This window comes from Megascapheus bottae, chromosome 3 (genome assembly GCF_031878675.1).
Source record: "Megascapheus bottae isolate mThoBot1 chromosome 3, mThoBot2.hap1, whole genome shotgun sequence".
NCBI lineage: Eukaryota > Metazoa > Chordata > Mammalia > Rodentia > Geomyidae > Megascapheus > Megascapheus bottae.
Genome location: NC_143511.1, coordinates 41,629,993 through 41,652,225, shown reverse-complemented (window position 1 = coordinate 41,652,225; position 22,233 = coordinate 41,629,993). Strand labels below are relative to the sequence as shown.

Sequence of the window (22,233 nt, the reverse complement as noted above, 5' to 3'; positions counted from 1 at the left end):
CTAGCCTTGACCAAAAATAAACTCAAAGACAGTGCTTAGGCCTTGAGTTCAAATCCAGGAATTGAATACTAATAGTAGTAGTAGTAGTAGTAGATATGAATCTATTTCCATTCTATGTTATTTCTAGTTCTGAAATTCAGTCTGTAACTTACAATTTTGAAACTCTTTATATATATATGTATATATATATATATATATATATTTTTTTTTTTTGCCAGTCCTGGGCTTGAGCTCAGGGCCTGAGCACTGTCCTTGGACTTTCTCAAGGCTAGAGCTCTACCACTTGAGTCTCAGCACCACTTCCGGCTTTTTTCTATGTATGTGGTACCGAGGAATCGAACCCGGGTCTTCATGCATGCTAGGCAAGCACTTTAACCACTAGGCCAAACTCCCGGTCCCAACTCTTTATATTTTTAAGTTTTATCTATGTCTATTTTATATCTCCCTGTTCTTTAAAAAAGCTATCTGAGGGCGGGGAGTTTGGCCTAGGGGTAGAGTGCTTGCCTAGCATGCACAAAGACCCAGGTTCAATTCCTCAGTACCCCACATACATAGAAAAAAGCCAGAAGTGGTGCTGTGGCTCAAGTGGTAGAGCTCTAGCCTTGAGAAAGTCCAAGGAAAATGCTCAGGCCCTGAGCTCAAGCCCAGGGCTGGTAAATTTTTTTTTTTTAAAAAAAGCTATCTGATATCATGTAATAGCTTATTATTGGCTTTAACACTTTTTTCCTCCAAAATTACCATATATTCTTATTAATAGTGAACATAGGTCTCCTAAATCTTGTTTTCTCTTTATTTTTGAACAGTTAATAAAATAATTTCCTCTGAATGCCTCCTCATATTTTATATCTTGTTTACTCATCATTAAGTGAATTTAAATATCTGAATACACAAATTTGCATTGCCTTGCTTACTAAGTGTACGTCTAAAAGTAAGATCTTCCTTCCCTTGTCTAGACAACCAATGCAGCTTGTTCACAATATTTCAAGGTATTTTCCTTTTTTTCATTTATTTTTTTATGGATTCATAGCATATCCTAGTTCTGGAATAATCTGACAATGTTGGCAAGAGTGTAGATATGGAAATATTCAGCACTACATTTTCTTGACAATATTTACTATTTTCAGAAATTTTTACAAACATTCCTGTATAATAATTCCAGCATGACACAGCTGGCTGTCTACAACTTTCTTTCATCCCAGATAGTTTATGATAACTTTACAAAAGTTACAAATATTTGAAGACTTTTTCTGTAGTTGAAATCAAGCTCATCTGTATATTTGATAAATTATGTCACCTCTGGAGCTCATTTTTACTGTTTTTCAAATAAGATCTCATGCTTTTGAGAAAGCTGGCCTCAGACCAAGATCCGACTACCTCCTTTTCCCAAGGACTTGGGTTTTCAGGCATGAACAGCTAGTCTTGATCCATTGTCTTTTCCTCCTTGTTCTCTTTCTCTACCTCGCCTTTGCCCTCGTCCTTGTTCTCCTCAGCCTCCTCATCCTCCTCCTCTCCCTCCTCTTCTTCATCATCTTCTCTTTCTTCTCTCCTCCTCCTCTTCTTCTTCTTCTTCTTCTTCTTCTTCTTCTTCTTCTTCTTCTTCTTCTTCTTCTTCTTCTTCTTCTTCTTCTTCTTCTATTTCTTCTTCTTCTTCCTCTCTCTCTCTCTCTCTCTCTCTCTCTCTCTCTCTCTCTCTCTCTCTCTCTCTCTCTCTCTCTCTCGCTCTCTCTCTCTCTTTCTCTCTCTCTCTCTCTCAGCGCAGTCCCTGAGCCTCTTTATGCTGAAGGTAGCACTCTACCATTTGAGCCACAACACTACTTCTGGCTTTTTCTGAGTACTTTATTGGAAAAAGAATGTCTTGTTTCTTTGGGTCTGGCTTACTTCACTTGATATGATTTTTTTTCTCAAATCTTTCCATTTCCTTACAAATGGGGTGATGTCATTCTTTCTGATGGGAGCATAGAATTCCTTGTGTGTATATGCACAACATTTTCTTGATCCACTCATGTTTGTCTAGAATAGTCCTAGTAGAGGCTCATAATAGCTCAATAGCTATGTACATATCACCATAGAAGATGATGCTGATTGAAATGAACTTCAAAACAAGGAAACAAGATGTTTTTCTTTGTTGTTTGTAATCCACTATGTGAAGTTATTTCTTTTTCTTTATTGTCCACTCTTTGGTTGATCCCATTGTCATTGTATTTGATTTTGATCACCTGTGTCTTGTGCATATGTTTATCTGATTTGGGATAGGAAAGGGGAAATGGTGAACCAGTTCAGCAAGGATAAAAGACAACATGTTGGAAATGAATTTTAAGACTTGGGGGGATGGAGTAGAGGGATAACAATGTTTGACAAGAAATGTACTCACTGGCCCGATGGAGATGGCTCATTCCTGTAATCCTAGCTTGAGAAGGCTGAGATCTGAGGACCACAGTTCAAAGCCAGCCCAGGCACTAAAGAACATGAGATTCTTACCTCCAAGTAATCTCTAGAAAACAGGAAGTGGGGTTGTGGCTCAGGGGAACATGAACTGAAGAGCTCAGGGACAGAGCCGAGGTCCAGGGTTCAAGCTCCACTACCAACAACAACAACAAAAATATATAGTCATTACCTTACCTAGGCAACTGTAATCCCTCTGTATCTGTATATCACCCTGCCAATAAAATTATTTTTTTAATTTATTGTAATTAATAGAAGGGTTACAGTTATATCTGCCAGAGAGAGGGTACATTACTTCACATATATTGATATCCCTTCTCATGTTTTTGTCCCATTTCCCTACCCCCACTCCCTCCTCTCATCTTGTTTTCCCTCTTCCCTTTCTTATTTCAAATAAGCATATATACAATATACCAGATAACAAGATAAGATACGGTAACAATATGAGAATAACTAAGGAACAACAAAAGAGATGAGAAATAATATAGTACATTAAGAACAAAAATCCCACATTATATGCCTCTTGTTTCCATATTCTGGAAGTCTTTTCATTTAGCCTCCTCCTATATGTCCTTATGAATCTAGGTTTTATTCTATTGTAATCCACTGCTAGAAGACTCCAAGGTTTGTACTAATCATTGCAAATAAGGGAAACCATTGAGCCTGAGTGTGGCTTACTTTATTAATATGATTTTTTCTAAGTCTTAATTAATTTTTAAGAAAAATGTCTTATGGACTTTTTGCCCAAGCTGGTTTCAAACTACAGTCCTCAGGTCTCAGCTGCTTTAGTAGCTAGAATTGCAGGAATGAGCGTTCAGGGCCCAGTGGATCCTTCAATTTAGTATTTCATTGTATATCATTATTATATCATGCTAACATCTAGTTTCTTTCAATAATCTGCATGATTATATGAGCTGTAATGTTATCTCATGCACTTGATTAAATATTGAACTCCCATTATTTGTACTTAGCTGTGGTCTTGAACTTCTGAATTATGTTTGTTTGCAGGCTTAGTCATTTTAGCCTCTCTATGATAGATGTGTCATCTACAAAACAGGCTCTCACAGTCTGTTTGGTTAAATTCCCTGAAACTGGATGCTTTCTTTTCCACTACACTAAAAAAATGTGTAGGTTGTGTCAAATGAACCATCAGATGGGCCTGCATCACTTTTGATCTTATCTGTTTATGACAGTGGAATCCTAACACAATATGTTGTAAACAAGGGGGACAAATACATTCTAGAGTTTTGTGATTCATGGGTGTGCTTAAAAATCAATAAATAGAGTCAGGGTGACATCTTTGCAAATAAAAATACCTAAAATTATTGATTTGATTCTTCATAGATAATTTAGTTCTTATTCATAATTTTGACTTTTTGTGTGCCTTTCTGTATACATATGTGCATAACTCCCCCCACAAATCCAGGCTCTCTTTGGTGTAATATAAGAGCTTTTGGCTGTCCAAAGAAATAAAGAATCTTAGATCAAATGGGAGAAAAGTAATAAAAATGCAATCCACTCTCTGAGAGTGAGCCCTACGAAAGAATTATTAAGAGAACTGGAGTCATCTCCCTCAGTGGCACTTTTACAAAACATAGTGCTTTTCTCTTTTCTGATTTTTCCCTATCTGTAGGCACTTGGAGATTATCATTTTATAACTGCCTTAAATTGTATCTTTTTTCACTATATTTCCTAAAAATCCCAGAGTCTTTTTCTAAGTCTGAGTCCCTTCATTTTCGTTCTAAATTCCTCCCATTTTTTTCCAGTCACTGTATCTATTTTCCAGTTTCACAGGATATCACATCTAGGCAAATGAGGAACTAGAACTGATCAAAAAAAAAGCAAATCCCTGATTTGCTCTAGGGATGCAAAAGAGCTGCAGACCCTTGAATAGATGACACTTCACTACACAGAGCATTTTGTGGAAGACTTCCTTTGAGATGGGTTTCACCTTTGTTGATTTCTAAATGACCATTCTCCATTCAGGATGCAAAAGCAATTTTTCCGTGTCCCATTTCAATCAGTTAGGACCACACCTTGACAATACCCTTTCTATACTATAAAGATAAGCTCAAGAATACACATATGCTGTAATTTAATTTAAAGAATGAATTCATCTAGAAATCACTCCTATACTTATTTGTAAATGTAGACATTTAAGAACACAATTCTCTGTACTATAGTCTTAAATTAACATTGTTCTCTAACTTATGAGGCAGAGAAAGGATACCTAAAATTCTGTTATTCATTAGTATTAGTGAGTGAAGATTTCACTCACTTTAGGTTTGCAAGCTTTAGCTGTGAGACAGAATGAAGGTCAAGGTGCTGGGATTTAATCATCTCCTGTGTTATGATATTGATGGGTGCATGGAAAAATCAATTTAAAAACCTGTATTAACTTTTTTAATTTAGATAATTTACAGAGAAAATGAATAAGATTTTAATTCACTTATAACTTATAAATTAGAAATAGCTAAAAACAGTCCCATAGTATTACAGTTTTCATATTTCATCCTTTTATTTTTTACTTTTATATGCTTAAAATATGCATAAACCTTTGATAGAAATGAATGCTAATATAATTTATCTTGCCACAATATCAATGCATATGAACAAAAGGTCAAGAATAAGTACTTGAAAAATATTTTTTCCTTTACTAAAACAGAGGGAAATCTTCTAAAGTTTCCAGAGAAATTAATCCTCTAGATTGAGGCAAGATGGTGGGCTCTGTGGAGTGAAAATTGGGATGCCTAGAAGCAGATTTGAAAGGGGGTTTCTTTGAAAATATCTTTTTTCGCCTTGCCTGATAATCATCCCGATACACCATAACAGCAGCAGTAAAGTGCATGATATCAAAAGAACTAACTATCTTGAAGCATTTACTTCCAATCCCAAATCGAGCTTTATTTTGTCTTTGTCATTAATCTGCCTGTTCTCGTCTTTCAGTTCACTATAATTGCAAAATGGAGCTTGCTTTGCCATCTGATGGGAGGACAATAGCATACTATCACCCTTCTGTGTCTATTCCCTATGAACACACTAAACCCCTCCCTTGACCAAATCCTGTGCATAATAATGGAGAAAAACATGATCAAGTGCTGAAAACAGACTGGAAGAAAAAAATGAACAAGGACCCATGATGGAATAACTTAGCAAAATGTTCTTTACTACTAAGTATCACTGGTATCCTCATGGATATCACAGACGTCGTAAGAATAAGAATCCTCCAAAGGACAGATGATATCAAGCTTCTAAGAAGAATCAGAAAAATATTATCATGTGCTTCATTTACCACTTGAAGAAATACAATCTTGTGCACTCACTAATAGAGTATATAACAAAAAATTTTTTAAGTCTTTAAAAAAAGAAACTAACCCTCTATTGTAAAAGAGAGGTGATGCATTGTATTATATTTATTCTTCTCTTTGGAGGTAAGGTGGAAAAGAAATAAAGATGCATATATTGAACAATTATATGAATGAGCAAATTTACAAATGAAAATTTAGTTTTATAATAGCATTGTAAGAAGGACAGAGGTTTGTAAATAAGTTAGTTAAATAATGCATTTATTTTGTTCCTTTTTATTTTATGACAATAAATATGTGGAACAAAAGGGTTTGTAATCTGAAGATAAAACAATATGCTGATTCAAATAGAAATGTAGATTAGGACCAGGAACATGGCTTAATGGTAGCATGTTTGCCTAGCATTCATGAAACCCTGGGTTCAATTCCCTGGTACCACATACGTAGAAAAAGCCAGAAGTGGTGCTGTGGCTTGAGTGCTAACCTTGAGAGAACGACCAAGGACAGTGCCTAGGTCCTGAGTTCAACACACAGAACTGGCAAAAAATAAATAAATAAAAGAAAGAAAGAAAGAAAGAAAGAAAGAAAGAAAGAAAGAAGGGAGAAAAGAAAGAAAGGAAGGAAGGAAGGAAGGAAGGAAGGAAGGAAGGAAGGAAGGAAGGAAGGAAGAAAGGGAAAAGAATCTTTAGAAGACTAACTATAAAGTAGAAAAATCAGTTCTTGGAGAAATGTTAATATTTTCTTCTTTTTCCTGTATTCCTTACTGAACATGATATTCTTTCAGCCTACAACATGACTTCAATATTACAACATGACTTCAATATTAAGACTCCTTACATTTGATGGTTTCACATTGTGCTGTAAGAATTCCCATTGGTTTTACTGATAGCAAAGTGTCCTTAAGAAATTACTTAATGGAGACTCATTTGGTAAACTACAACAATGATTTCACTAACCAAACAAAAACTTGAAGAGTGAGGAATTATGTTTGTTCTGTATGAAATAAGCCTGGACAGTCTGACTCATTAAGAGTATGATTTTATAATACATTACCATTATAAAATTAGTTCTGCTTAAAGTTTCTGCCAACTAATATAATATCAGAAGGAAAGCTGAAGGAAGAATGGCTTTATGTAACTATTTCTGTAACAGTGAAGAACAGAAAATAAAAACAAGCAAAAATGGAAAACTTTGAAAGGTTACTTCAGTATAGTAGCTTCCCCTAAGCTGTCATGGACCTGATGATGCCTGAATCCATGTATATTTATACTACATATTCTGGTTGCTATCTGTTTAATTACTTTACATGTATACCTAAGTATCTATAAATTAACCATGGCAAAATGTTAAAAAACACAATAAAAGTCTTATAGTATTATTCAGTTATAATAGTGGTTAATTTTTGAAAGAGTCAAGACAAACCCTGATAGTTTTGGACTAGGGTTGCCTATGAGTAATAGACACTACTGTTGATTAATCTATGGATAGTGAGGTCAAAAGTGTATTGCCTTATAAACACACCTTATCATGGAGTGGCACTTCTTTCATTCTTAATTCTTAGTTGAAAACAAGGCAGAAAAAAGAAAAACAATTGTATCATAAGGAGTACTGTATAATCTGGAAGTTTTCTTCTGGTGTTTAAATATTTAAAAATATAATAGAACAGCAAATTACTGCTGTGTGTTGCTATCAATGTAGTGCTAAGCCTGATTTACAAACTGAGAGAAGAAAGTACCATTCCCTCAAAAATCTAATATCCAAATATGAATTTAGAGAATACTTAGAGCAGACTGATTTAAAAAAATTATAAGACTAACAAAAAAAGAAAATTAATCCTTGATACCAAAGAAATCTGTGCCCATAAGGAGAATCCACTAAGAAATGCCTATTCAGAAATATATATTGTTATCCTTTCCCACAGTTCTTTTTAAAAAAAACTGATTTTTATAACATATTTAATGTGGTGTCTTTGCATACATGAATCACTGATAATGAATTTAGAGGATACTGGCTTTTAAGTCACAATGCAGTGATAACCTCATGTAGTTTTTGTTGAAAGAGCAATATAACCCCAATATCTTAGCAGGTAAAAATAGGCAGATACATTCTTTTAATTCCTCAGGTTCAGTACAATCACTCTCAAGAAAGGCAACTCCATTCAGTTCTCAAGATCAATAATAATAATAATAATAATGTTAATAATAATAATACATTTTTAAATGACCTCATCTCAATTAACACCAGTGGAGTGGTGAAGCAGGAATGAGGGTGGGAGGCAGTGGCTGAGCAAAACTCTCATCCTTCCATCAGCTTCCACCTTCCCTTGTTCTTCCTGAGGGCACCAAAGCAGAGGTGTGGAGGAACAAGCTTAAGTCAAGCCCAGGGAACACTGTGCGTGAGAGTCCAGCATTCAGCTGGAGTACAGATGAGTTTCAAGTTGCTGCACACCCCCATACAGCAGTAAAAAAAAATATCAGATCTCGACACGCTCAGCTGCGTCTTGTTAAAAGCTTCCTGCGGGTTGGCAGAATGAAATCTTTATTTAAAATACACACACGATTGTCAAGGGAAGGATGGAAATGGGAACACAGTAAAACGGGCCAAACGCTTTGCTTAAACCACCCGAAGCAGCAGCCCAGAGGGAAACGTGGCCACAGTGACTGCAACCGCACCAGGAAAAGTGACTATCACCATCACAACGCCATCCATGGGACAGAAGAGAGGAAACAATGCTGCTGCCACTTGGCATTAAGCACAGTAGTGGATGTAATGAGTGAGTGATGACAGGAACTCTCGGGGCATCCTGGAGTCCCAGCATCTCTCCTGCTGATCAGCTCCCTGCTGGTCTTCTGAGGCTGCCTAACAGAAAGTTCATGTAAAACCATTATTGAACACTAACAGGAAGGAACTGAGACAGAATGAGTGGTGTGTATTCATGCAGAGAGGGAGAAGGGGGAGGAAGAAGAGAGGAAAGGAGAGGGAGCCCGTGGGAGTGAGAGAAGATGCTAAAAAGGAGTTAGTCAACACCTTGGTCAGACAACACATAAGACGAGTGGTTCATGTGATTACAGACACACAGGTGTCTCACACACACACACACACACACACACACACACACACACACACACACACTTGTACATGGTATGTAACCATTTCATTTATGCATGGTTTCTAAGAATAGTTTTAAGTGGTTAGGATTATAATGTGAGCCTTTATGTCTGGGTGAGTTCCTTGGTTCTAGGGGTGACAAGCAAGGGAATATGGCAGGGGATTAGTTTAGAAGAGTCACTACTGAAGACTGAAAGGTCTGGGAAAGCAAGGAGCAGGCATGGAAATTAAAAAAAAAAAACAAAGAAGAAGAAGAAAAAAGAGAAAAGAAAGAGAAATTAAGAGGACCCAGGGGAAAAGCTTTATTTCCCTATGCCCCAGAGTAGCAATTCTACTAGAGTACCTAAAGGAGAGTAAACCGGTTTTACCATACCTTTCCCAGGAGGAGGATACCCAGAGTGTCTTGATGGCATATCCGCCATCAGGATAACTGTTTTACCTCTTTTTTTTTTTTTCTTTCCCCTCTTAACGGAGTGACATTGCCATTTTTTTTAGCTATAGGCAAGAAAATGCTCAGTGTCTTGCTCTGTCTCTGTGTTCTGAGGAGACATAAATGATGGCGAAGTGACAGAAGCTGGCTGCCTCCATCTCTCCCCCAGCCCACCCCACCACCCCTTCCTCTCAGCTGTGCGCTGGGTGAAGTTTAGTCGCGTTTTCCAAGACCAACAAAGCACAGCTCCACTCCACTCTTCACGGGGGTACCGAAAGAAAGGGGAAATCTTTCCCTTCGTGTTCATCATCTTTGCTAATTATTATCATTACTCTTTACTTATGTATTTATGTTTACCTGTGTGCGTCCTTTGCTGCATATGGAAACTGACTGGTGGCACAACTCTTTACACAATCAGTCCCCTTCTCCACATGCCAGCACTTGTGGCAGAAGAAAGAACCTCCTGTGTCTCTCTCCCTCCTTCTAGCCCGACCAAAATGTCAAAGGACCTCACAGAAATAAATAAATAAATAAATAAATAAATAAATAAATAAATAGAAATAAAGACGGCATGCCATATCTGTGATGAAGTATGTCCATCTCCATCCTAAGCCAACCTCGGCCCCCTTGCTACACCCCCACCTCCTCCACACACACCTTCTTCCTAAGAATGGGCTGGAGGGTCAGATACATCCCTGTCCCTTCCCTTCCAGAACACCCATCCCTTCATCCATGCCAGCTTCCCACCTGCAAAGAAAATTCACCAAAGAACCACAGGCACTGGGACAGCCAGGCAGCGCGCGCCTGGGGCATCCACACCCGGACAGAGCCTTTTTTTTCCTGGCGGGAAGGGGTTTGGGGTGGGGAGAGGGGGTAGCCTGTACCTGGCAAGTCTTCCGCCTTTCTCCCCGGTCCGCGTGCCACCCACCTCCCTGGAACCCCACCAAGGCCTAAGAGGCTCCGGGGTTCACCTGCTCGGAGTCGGGGCAGCCCCGGATCACAGCGGTGGCGCGCCGGTTTCCCCCCACCGCCTTCTCCCGCCCCGGCTCAGCGCGTCCCGCATCCATAGCTACCACCGCCGATGGTGGCATCTCGGGCGGACACACCGAGCATCCCCTGCGCCCCGCCGGGTCCGCCGGCCGGCCGCGTCCTCCCCCTGGCCCCCGGGGAAGGCTCCAAGCCGCCCCGCCGCTGGCAGCCATCAAGTGGCTCGTTAAGGAAATGCAGGTGAGTGCGTGCAAACCCAGAGGCTGCAACTGGAGGAGACGGCGCCGGGGTGTGTACCACCGGAGAAAGAGAGAGAAGGAGAGAGAGGAGAGCTTCGCGCAGCCAGCCAGTGCGGGAGCGCCCCGACCCGCTCCCCGCCTCCGCGCCTCCCCGCCCCGCCGCGCCCGCACTTGGCGGCCCGAGCGCGTGGGGCAGCGCCGCCGCCCTGACCAGCTCTCGCCTCCCGCACCGACATCTCCGAGGTTTCTCCCGGGGAGCGGCTCTCAGGGCCTTCCCCCAACCCTGCGCGCTCGCTCTCCACCCAGCCCCAACCCTCCGCCCTCCCTCCCGCTCCTCCTCCTCCTCTTCCTCCTCCTCCTGCTCCTGCTCTCCTTGCCTCCTCCCATTGAGCGCCGCTCTTGACAAGCCAGCCTGGGCCGGGCGAGTGCAGGTACTTTTGCTTTCACCATAATTTTGCAAGACCTTCACCAAGCAAGCTTTCTTTGGGAGCGTCCTTCTGTGTCTTCTGCTTTCTTTTCCCCTCCTCTCTCCGGATTAAAAAAAAAAAAAAAAAAGGAAGAAGAAGATCCCACTTTGGAAACAATCAGGAACCCCGAAGCGCCCCACCAAAGCCCCCTAAAACCTTGACAGACTGCTATGAATGGGCTTTCCCATTTTTACGTGTGTTCCCCCCTTTTCTTTCTTTAAATTTTCAGTTTATTCTGGGCCTGTGTGGAATAGAAAGACAATTCTCTGACTGGTAGGAAAGGAAAGAGAAGACTCCTCAGGGTTTCCAAGGAAGAAAGAAGCCGCAGCTTTGGTAAGTAGATGTGCTTCTGTTTCTTGCCTGGAAAGTGAGGTGTCTGCTGGAAGCTTTCTGTCCCAATGGCATGGGCAGTTTGTTCATTTAACCAGGGGAGGGGGGGAAAGAACTCCACTTATGTAACTTCAATAGTACTTATTCCAGAAGTGTTTCACTAAGTGTTTTTGTTTGCTTGTTTGTTCGCGAGAGGACACTCTTCTGACTTCTGCTGTGGGTACCAGCCCTACTGGGAATCTGGTTTGCAATGCTTGCTTATTGTTCACTAGCTATTGGGAGCCTGGCTTGTGGAAATGTTAGGTGGAGCTAAGGCTGTAACCTGGTGGGGGGGGCAATAGAGGGGGAGAGTGAGAGAAGAGAGAGAGAGAGAGAGAGAGAGAGAGAGAGAGAGAGAGAGAGAGAGAGAGAGAGAGAGAGAGAGAGAGAGAGAGAGAGAGAGAGAGAGAGAGAGAGAGAGAGAGAGAGAGAGAGAGAGAGACTTCTAACACTATTGGCTCACTTCCCTGGCCACCTTCAACGTAAATCCACCCCAACTTCCATCCTTCTCTCTTACTTCTGTTAGTTGTGTTGTCTTTAGTTCTGAAGAACAGAAGCGAAAAGAAAGAAAGAAAAAGAAAGAAAGAAAGAAAGAAAGAAAGAAAGAAAGAAAGAAAGAAAGAGAAAGAAAGATTGAAAAATAAAAATTGGGTCAGAGGAAAATTAAAGAAGATGGTTTGCAAGACCAAGTGAAAATCTTGTTGAGATAATTTTCACGGCTAGAAAGCTAATGGTTGAGACAAGGACATTCTGGACCCAGCCAGGCTGAGAATGTGGAGGGACTTAATTTGGAGAAAGAAATGGGTAAAATTCATGGGAAATGGCAAGAGCTGAGTCTGTGAGTTTGACACTGCAGGTTATAAACTGTGGCAGGGGCTCAGCAGCCAGTGACAGGTTGAAGGTGTCTCCTAAGGCTGAATAGCTCAACATCAGAAACTTTTTCAGGCACTATTCCTCTTGGGGCTAACATCTCCATGTCAGTGGTTGCAGCATTTCTGTTTAAAAAGAGAAAGAAAAAGCGGGGAGGGGTGGGAGGGGGCAAGCAGGACTCTCTACTGTTCCCTAGGAAAGGGTTAATGGTGTCTTAAGGGGGGGGGGAAGTAGTCCAACATCTGCCAGTATTTTATAATATCTAAATAAAACGTTTATGTTATGTCAGGTAAAATACAGTTGAGTCAGTTTGTTTTGCAGAGGAGAGAGTGAATCAATAACATTTCAGCATTTTTTCTATCTTTATCACTGCCAAATGGATTCTGAATCTGTTACTTCTTGCATTGTTACATATACAGTAGATACAGTGGGAATTGCAAGCTAGATAAAATAGAACTGGTTTCTCACACATTGTAAGTTCTTGACAATTCCACTTGCAGTGAGTAGCATTGAATGGTGATTAGGAAAAAGTTTATTTGTTTTATCATGAACTTCACTTTTTTTTTAAATTCAATGTGAAGTATATACTTTTCTAATTTTAAAAAATCCCTATCAAATTTATAAAGCAGACTGAAAGTTATAATTGCTTACCTCATAGTGATTGTTTTTTTGACATAACAGCTTATCAAATGGTGCTTAAAGATGTTTATCAAATTAAATTGTTGAAACTGGTTGAATTAAAGTATTTTTAATTTTGTATGAACTGAAATAAATAAAGTACAGCAAACCCATTCCTTTACATTGTTTTAAAAAAAAGGTTCTAAGAGTAAGCTACTCTAGACAATGGTTAAAATGGAGACATCTTTTAGAATGATGATTATTGAGTATTGAAGGCTCTGGATATCTCAGGACATAAGTTTCAGAGTGATGAACTACCATGATGCCATGAAGCTACCAGAGGTGGAAATCTTTTAGCAGAGACATGTCATTGTTTCTTGATTATTCTATTTGTTACCCAATTGGTGTTTTTAGAGCTATTACTGCTTTGTGCTGCCATTTCTATTATTGGTTGTAAAAGCACATTTGAACAATTTAAAATGAAAACACTAGTTGATCAAATGTGGTTTGTCACATTTGACCTCTACTCACTTGTGACCTCAGACTTCTGAGGTCATTTCATCTTATATGTGAAAAATATTACAAAATTAACGGGAAGATTGTACATGAGGAGTCACATTTATGGGTGGTTCCAGCATACCATTACACACTTTTAACTATAGGGTGTGTTTTACACAGTGACAAACATAGTAAGATTTATTGTGCCTGAATTTCAGAAAGCAAAGACATAGTGAACATTAAGAGTGACTTGGAAAACCTTATAATTATGTCACAGAGGTCAAGAAAATTGCCAAGTTCATGCTGGTTGTTGAAAACCCTACTGATACTGAATCTCTTGTCTGTATAATGATGGGTGAATACATTGTTATTATTATTATTATTATTATTATTATTATTCCATGAGATTTTTGTGTTATATAGAAGGAGTTGCAATTTTAAAGTTGAAAGAAGAAAGTTGCTAGTGTCAGCAGTAATGTGTTTTATTATGCAATTGTTCTTGTTATTCAGATCAGATAATGGCCTGATGAAATACATAAGCAGTCTGCAGGGAATGAATGATTAATTCCTTTAACGTGTGCTTACTAAAGGAGTTCTTACTAATAAAGTGCAGTATACCTGCATTTTCTTACAGTTGCAATTGGTGAAGGCAAACACACTTTTACTCTAATATTAACATAGAATTTACAAATCTATTTCTGTAACTATAGCAACATAAAGATGATTTTTGTGGACCACATGTTCTTACACTTTGTAAAGCTCTGGGTGTGATGATCATCCACTTAAGATGCTTAATTTAGAAATTAAAGCAATATTAATTAGATATGATACTGAAAGCTTAAATTATCAATTAAAATTGCTATGCAATGGCAGAATATTTTACCTGTGTATTACTATTAAGGTGCATAAACATAGAGTGGTGCAGATGAAGAGTTCTGCAAGTGCAAGTTGTATTTTTATTTAGTGGTATCAATTGTATTGGAAAACTGAAATAGTACTAGCTGTCAAAGAATTAGCTGTTTCTATGTGGAAAAAAATTTAGGAAGGGATTACAGAGAACAGGACATCTGTGATCACAATTCATGTAAATTGTTCTGTGCTTAGAGCAGCTTCATTAGTGTTCCTTTAGATACCTATAAATTTGTAAAACTGAATTATAGGAGAGGATAGGGAATGTAGTGATTTTTATAAAACAGTTAGATCAGGGGAGACTTGAAAGGCATCTTGCACATTTTAAAGTAACCTACTTACATCTTTTTTTGTTTAAAATAATCTGAAACAGGAATTTTTCCAAAGTGGGTAATGTAAAACAGTGCCTATCTGTATCTCAAACATAATGGAGAAAATACTTTTCTTGTACTCTTCCTCTGTTCTTTTGGAGTAAATATCTTAATTCTAATAATATAATTGCAAGTGTATGCCTACATTGTATTCAATAAAGATTCAGTGTAAATGCTGGAATAAATATATTCAAGATTGTCAAGTTAAAATGTAAACTGAAAATTAGAAATGTAGAAGTTTGTATTTAAATGAATGCTATTTCAACTTATCAACTCATGTATCTTAGCATAATTTCCTTCCAAGTACTCTCAATTCACTGTATTGTTTTTTTAAATTGGGCCTCTCATGCAATTTTACATCAATAAGTAAGAAATACATATCTACTTGTCCAAACAAAATACAAGTTACACTTGAAGCAGGGTTTTCAAACTCTTTCACGATATATTGGATGAAGAAAAATGAGCGAAGAATAAAACAGATGAATAGGGCCCATAGGTAAAATTTTATATGACCATAGATAAAGATTTGGGGATTTTTGATCCCAAGGAGGCAACCTATAACTGTTTGTACCAAGATTTTCTCCTCTGTCAAGGTAAATGCTTATCTAACAAGTAGGAGTTCTTTCCACTGTAAAATCTTATACAAGCACGGAGTAAAATGGTTAATTAGATTGACATAGAATTGGCAAAGTATCATTGAGAAACATATGAGAATTCATATAGGAGTTAGGGACAAAGAGGTAGAAGCCGTGTATGTAGGGCCTAAACCCTCAGGCTTTGTGGATTGAATGTTTGTTAGAGTGGTTTGGTAGGAGGATGACTGAGTTTATGGAGAAGAAAAGGTGGCCTAATGCTCCCTCAGGCACCTTTCACTCCTGCCACCCATTCATTCCTGCAGTACACCTGGAGTGTATTGCATAGATCATTCTATTACTTTACTCGATAACAGAAACATGCCAGAACACAAAAATAAATGCCGTCTTGTCATTGACCTTCCTATTTTCCTGTCTTTATGTGTGCATATATCGTATTTTACAAAATCACATTTACATAAATATGCATGATTTAAGTAAATGCATAGTTCCTTAAATCTAACAGGCTGCCAAAACTAGAAGGAACCATTAAAAAGCATTCAGTGCTTGTATTTTTCAAAAGGAAATTGAAGGCTTCAGTTATGAAAAGAGAGAACGACAAAACGAATTTCCTATTTTCACCAGTTCAGTTGCATAAAATGTTCCATTGACAAATACATACAGACAATGCTGTATACACCTATGAGTACTTTTTCAGTAAAATAAATTTTCCTAAAATGTTTCTCACAATAGCATTGCTAATTATCAGTTAGCACTGTTTTAAATACTTGCTTTAGTGAAAAGATAAACAAGGACTTATTTGTTAGTGAAATTTACATGATATAATTGATGAAATTGGAAATATTTTACTCTCCAGGAAAATAAATAAACAAATCCTTTCCTTTTTGTAATAAAAATATTTGAGTTGCATGAAATAAGCTTATGTTTTTATAAAATATATATTTTTAAACCTTGGAATCTAGGCGACAATGCTCTATCTACATTTTAACTCACGAAATACAGCTGATATAATCATTTAGCTATAGAAACTTTGAGTTTGTTATTTAGATCCACACAAGTATTTGTATGCATGCCTTACAACACATCTTTTCAAAATACACTTAATGAAAATAGTTTGTTATATACATTAACCAAATAGTTAAAAATGAAGTGACTTAGACTTGTATGTAATATACTAGGTTGCTTTCTGGTAACTTCTTAAATAAAATAGTGTGCTATATTATAAAGAAATTGTTTCTTACAAATTCACATGCATTCTCTCTATATATATAATTCAGTGTTTAAGGATAGAATAAAGATCTAATGAATAGATTTCACCACTTGCTATTATATCATAAATAAATATATATTTTTTCTACTATACCACTTCCTATAATTATACCTTCAGAAAATGCTAAGAAAGGAATAGAAAAAGTTCATAACTGATTACATATATTAACTTTGAGCTTAAATATGGCTGAAACTAAATGTAGATAATATTAACTGGGATGCTTTGTATGATTTATTGCATATATTGTCTGACTATATTATCATAAACACAGAATTAGTGAATACTTGAAATGATTATACTTTAAGCTTGTACATATTTAAATAACCTACCTATCATACAAGTCTCATAATATATGCATTGAAACCACTTTGAATAATCCTTTGTCAAAACTATCTGAAGTTATATTTCACAAGTGTGGTTGATGTTTCCCCTTCAACAGCTGCATAATCAGAGTGCAAAGGCTGGTAAATATTATGCACACGTGCTCCTTTTTTTTTAACATGTGTACTTGCATATCCTTTGTTCGATGGTCCTTGGTAGCTTAGAAAAATGACCTTAGAATACACTTCCTTTTCTCTACAAATCAAATAACCAACATTTAATATAGCATCTCCTTTTCCAGGAATGTTTAAAGTAAAACATTAAAACAAAAAATTAAAACAAAAAGAGTACAAAAATACCACCCAAAACACACAAGAGTGGATGGAGTACATCCTGTATCTAAACCTGAAGAAGCTCTACTCCTGAGCCATAATTATTTATTAAAGACAAAAAACCTTCATGTAAACAGCATGCCTGAGCTTTCCGGTATAGGCTGAGAATCTTTAAATAAACACGATCAGACATTCTATTGGGAGTAAAATGAGGAATGAGAAAAGACGGGGTGAGGAGAGACTTCCTAAAAATTTTCCTCATAAATGGGTTTAAAAAAAAATGTCACTGAGCACAGGTGGCTCATGCCTGTGATCCTGGTTCAGGAGGCTGAAATCTGAAGCTGCTGTTTCAAATCCAACCTTGGCAAGGAAGTCCATGAGGCTCTTATTTCCAATTAATCACCAAACCTATAAATAAATAAAAAATAAAGCCAGAAGTGAAGCTGTGGAAAAAGTGGTAGAACACTAGCCTGAAGCAAAAGAAGCTCATGGGCAGAGACTGGGCTATGATTCAAGCCCCAAGGATGTCACCAAAAATAAATAAATAAATAAGTAATAAAAATGAAATGTCTTTTCACCTTTGGATGAATGACCATGATGCTGATTGAAATGTACAGCTCATAAATTTATTGTGCCACATTTCTGTATTGCTGTTGCTGCCATATGATCATCTGAAACCAAAGAAAGGAGAAACTAACATTATCTATAAATTCTTCTTTAATTCTCCTAACAAACACACAAACAAAATAACTCCCCAACCCTCAAGTTTAGAACAATAATTGAGACAGTATATATTGTTACTATACGGAATAGTCTCTTCTCTCTTCAGACTGACATATCTCATTATACTGGATTACAATAAGAATTACTCAGATAAAAAACACTTAGTAGCAAACCTTATAAGCATAAGTTAATCCTCAGATATTTATCATATCTCCTCTGTGACAAGAGTTCTAAGTATATACCAAAGTATAAAAATGCCCAAATTGTGCTGTTCTGTGATTTTTGTGCAGTATATCCATATCATCAAGGAACTTGGCAAAGAAAATATAATCTTACTAAAACATGTTCCTGTTTCTGCAACAGGAAAATTTCCAGGTACATGCTTTCCTTTTATCTTCTCTTCCTCATTGTCATTCTGTGTTGCAGGCATCCATTTTAGGAACTGAATAGAACCTATGTTGCTCATTTCCTAGTTCAAGGCTCTTCTGCCCTATGCCAAAGTTAACTGGAATCCCTCATCTTCAGACAGGACTACTGCAGTTTCATGGCATCATGTGGCCCCTACCCCCAAATTTAGATGATCAGTGGAGCATAGCATTATAGCATATGGTTTACCAAAGCACTAATATATCCCTCAATCATTGCAGCAGTTTAAGTCCCTTTTATTGCCAAATTCAAGGGTATATGTGGCAATGGAGTGTCATAGTATTTTGGTAAGTGTAACTAAAGCATCAAAGTAGATGTGTATTGGATTTATTAGGAAACAGGACAGAGAACAATTAGGAAATGATACCCAGGTTTATGTGAAATCTGTCTGTCTGTCTATCTATCTATCTATCTATCTATCTATCTATCTGTCTGTCTGTCTGTCTGAACTCATATTCTGAGTTGTTCCTTGAGATTTTGTCCTCAAGGCTCGTGCTCTAGCACTTGATCCACAGCTCCACTTCTGTGTTTTTAGTGATTAATTGGAGATATGAGTCTCGTGGACTTCCCTTCTTGAACTGGGCTTTGAACCTCCTTCCTCAGATCTGAGTTTCCTGAATAGGATTTCAGGAATAAGCCAACTAGCTGTAATTGGAACTATTTCTAGCATGTGGCTTTTGATCAAATAAAATAAAATAAGAAAAAGTTGAATTGAACAATGTATCAATATCTTAGGAATCTATGTCTGAATTTATTAAATTATTCTGTTTATTCTGTGATCATTCTTGAAGAAATCATAGAAAGGTTTCCAATAAAATTCTAAAATATCATTTCTTATTTGCCCTAAAATTACTTATTAACAGTACAATGATTACATTATATAGAAAGTGATACGCAACAGGAACTTTTGAAAAATAATACCTAGCTGATATATTGCTTTACTGTTCGAAAACATCATAAATTTTCACATTGAAAAAATTTGAGGGTCTAGGAATGTGAGTTAGTGGTACAGTGCTTGCCTAACATGTATGAAGCCCTGATTTTGATTCCTCAGTACCATATAAACAGAAAAGGCTAGAAGTAATGCTGTGGCTCAAGTGGTAAAGTGCTAGAGGCCAGTAAAAGAAGCTCAATGGCAGTTCCCAGGCCTGGAGATTAAGCCCAAGGACTGACAAAAAAAAAAAAAAAAAAGAAGAAAGAAAGAAAAGGAAAAGAAATTGAAACCAGAGTAAGTTTATTATTAAGATAAGAAGTATTTTCCACAATTTTAAATTTCTCCATGCAGTATGCAATATATTCAATTATTTTTTATTCATATTCATTGTGGTACTTATTTCAAGTGGGGTCATTGCTTTGTAATTGCAGTGTAGTAAATTCTTCTCTGAAGGAAAGGATTCATGCTGCGTCATGGAAATTTTCCATTTCTTTATTGCTAAGACACATATGTGGTCGATGCTGTAAGAAACAGCTTACCTTCATTATTTATACCTGTGCGGTTGAAAACAATGGAGCTTTCTTGTAGTAATTTTTTGTACTTGAAAGGATTGAATTTAGAACTTCATCTTCTCATTTACCTTCCTTTATTTCTTTTTTTCTTTTAGGAGTTAAAGCCTGCCTATTTTATGAAACACCCCACATCACTTTGGTGACATGCCAGCATTTAATAAAAATGACATAGTTGCCAAGCTACAGTGCATTGACTTTTTGAAGTAGACATCAGGGCATCTTAAGAGACCATCTAATTGTGTTTTCAGAGCAACAGATTTCAGGCACTATCCAAGAATATTATGGTGTGAAAACTTATATCTGCTAATCTAGAAGATGAATTAACTTCAGAGGACAGGTCAATAGAGATCAAATGCTTCTTACCAGTGTACTGTTCCCTCATTTCCGTTTCTAATCTCAGTTTCCTTCTTTTGTCCATTTCCTTTGACTTGTATTCAGGCCTGGTATTTGAGACTCAAAGAAATGACTCTGGTGACCTTAAAAAAACATAGTAGGGCAGTTATTAAGATTTTAAAGTAGATTATACTGTTTATACTATTCAATTCCCTTATATCACCTTCATCTCTTTCATCAATATAGGAATGCCTGCTTCAAAAGTTCATCACTATTGAAAAGGAAAGCAATTGAAACCTTTTTCTTATATTTTATTTTCATCCAAGATCAGATAGAGTCAGGGTCACTTATGATTTTCTTTGAAGCAATGTATCCTTGAAACATTTTTGCCCCATAAAATACTTTGTTAAAAGTTCTGGAGAAACCTTGAGCCTGAATTTGTAAATAATAGGTAACATTTACTAACTCTTAAATACATGCCAGGGGCTATTTTATACCTTTGCATACCTTAACTTAATTGTCTTCACACCAGTCCTATGAAAGTGAAACAATCATTATCTTTATTTTACAAACAGAAAAATTAAGGTTCATAGAGACTAATTAACTTGCCCCAGGGCAGCATTAATGAGGTAAGTATGTAGGCGTTATGCTCATGGAACCCACACATTATATCATTCTGCTATACTGACATCTTGGTGCAAAATAATTATTATATTTATAATATGTTTCTCCCAGATGCTCATATGAGTCTTTAAGAGGAATGTCACAATAATATAGACACATGAACCCAGAAGGGCAGATCCAGTGAAAACATGGAGACCCAGAAAACAAGGAGATGGGTAAATCATCTCAAGGCAAACTATCTCTAGTTGTGTCTTCCAGCCTTTGAGAGGCTAGGTTTGGTGCAGATGATCATGTGTGCATTGTTTTAAAGTGAAAATTTCTATCCTAAAGAATTGTGCTTTTTACTTTCCCTATCATTTCTCTCCAAGCTTGGGTTCTTTTCCAGAAAGAAATTGATCAAATTAGTTCCTCAAATCTCTGGATGTTTACTGACCAAAAGCCACAATATTTGACAAGCAATCAGGAGTTTTGAGTCATTTTACCCTCAGTAGATAGAATAGTATAATAGACCTGCAAAGGCAGGGAAGAAGGTAATGGGCTCATGAAGCATGATCACAAGTGTTATAGTACACATCACACATGATAGAAATTCGACTGCCACAATTAACTGATGAGAAACAAACTATAAGCCTGGTGACAATAAGCAGTACAGGAGTGCAAAACAAAATGGATAAATAGTCTTGTAAGAGTTTCAATTACAATTACTTTTGTGAGTTTCTTATATATATATATATATATATGCACATTTACATGTTTGTATGCATATATATACTCAATGTAATGCACTCTTCATACCACTAAAATCAGATGAAACTTTTGTAAGCTTTACTTAGTTTCAATAGTCAGCAAATTTATTTACTTGTATGCACGTATGTATGTATGTATGTATGTATGTATGTATGATGGGCTCCAAGGCTTGAACTCAGGGCTTCACCCTCTAATTCCTTCAGCTTTCTTGCGAATGATCGGCTCTCTACCACTGGAGCCACACTTTCATTTCAGCATTTCACTGGTAAATTGTAGATGATGTTTTACAGACTTTTCTCTCCACGGTTAGATTTAAGTCATGATCTTCTGGTTCTGTTTCCTAAGAAGCTAGAATCATATTTGGAAGCAACTGCTGCTCTGCTATTCCCTCCTGTTTTTATATACGATGGTTACAGTTTTTAACTTGCAGTGTGGCTGTTTCTTTGATAAACATTGTATTGAAAGAAGAGTTATAACATAACTCATGACTTGATCTTTAGTTTATGTGGGTAGGTGATTTAAACTATTACTTTATTACAAACTTGATATTTGGAGGAAATAAATAGAAAAAATATATATCCCTGGGGCTTGAACTCAGGGCCTAGACACTTCCCTTGGACACATTTTGCTCAAGGCAAGTGCTCTGCCACTTGAGCCACAGCACCACTTCTGGCTTTTTTGTGATACAGAAGAATCAAACCCAGGCCTTCCTGCATGCAAGGCAAGCACTCTACCACTAGGCCAC

General features: G+C 37.2%; 1 long non-coding RNA gene and 1 pseudogene across 2 annotated transcripts in view; both read left to right on the top strand.

Annotated features, from left to right (window-relative positions):
• The first annotated feature begins 5,279 nt into the window (after positions 1-5,279).
• Positions 5,280-5,683, top strand: LOC150065398 (large ribosomal subunit protein mL42 pseudogene; annotated as a pseudogene).
• Positions 5,684-10,887: 5,204 nt separating this feature from the next.
• The window catches only part of LOC150065397 (uncharacterized), a 763,905-nt gene continuing 752,559 nt past the window's right edge, over positions 10,888-22,233 (top strand). The window contains exons 1-2 of one of the 2 annotated variants that reach the window (XR_016534764.1): positions 10,888-10,942; positions 11,208-11,311. This is a non-coding gene — a long non-coding RNA (uncharacterized LOC150065397). Of the gene's footprint in view, positions 11,312-22,233 lie in introns of both variants that reach the window. The other variant, XR_016534763.1, reaches the window with a different exon arrangement.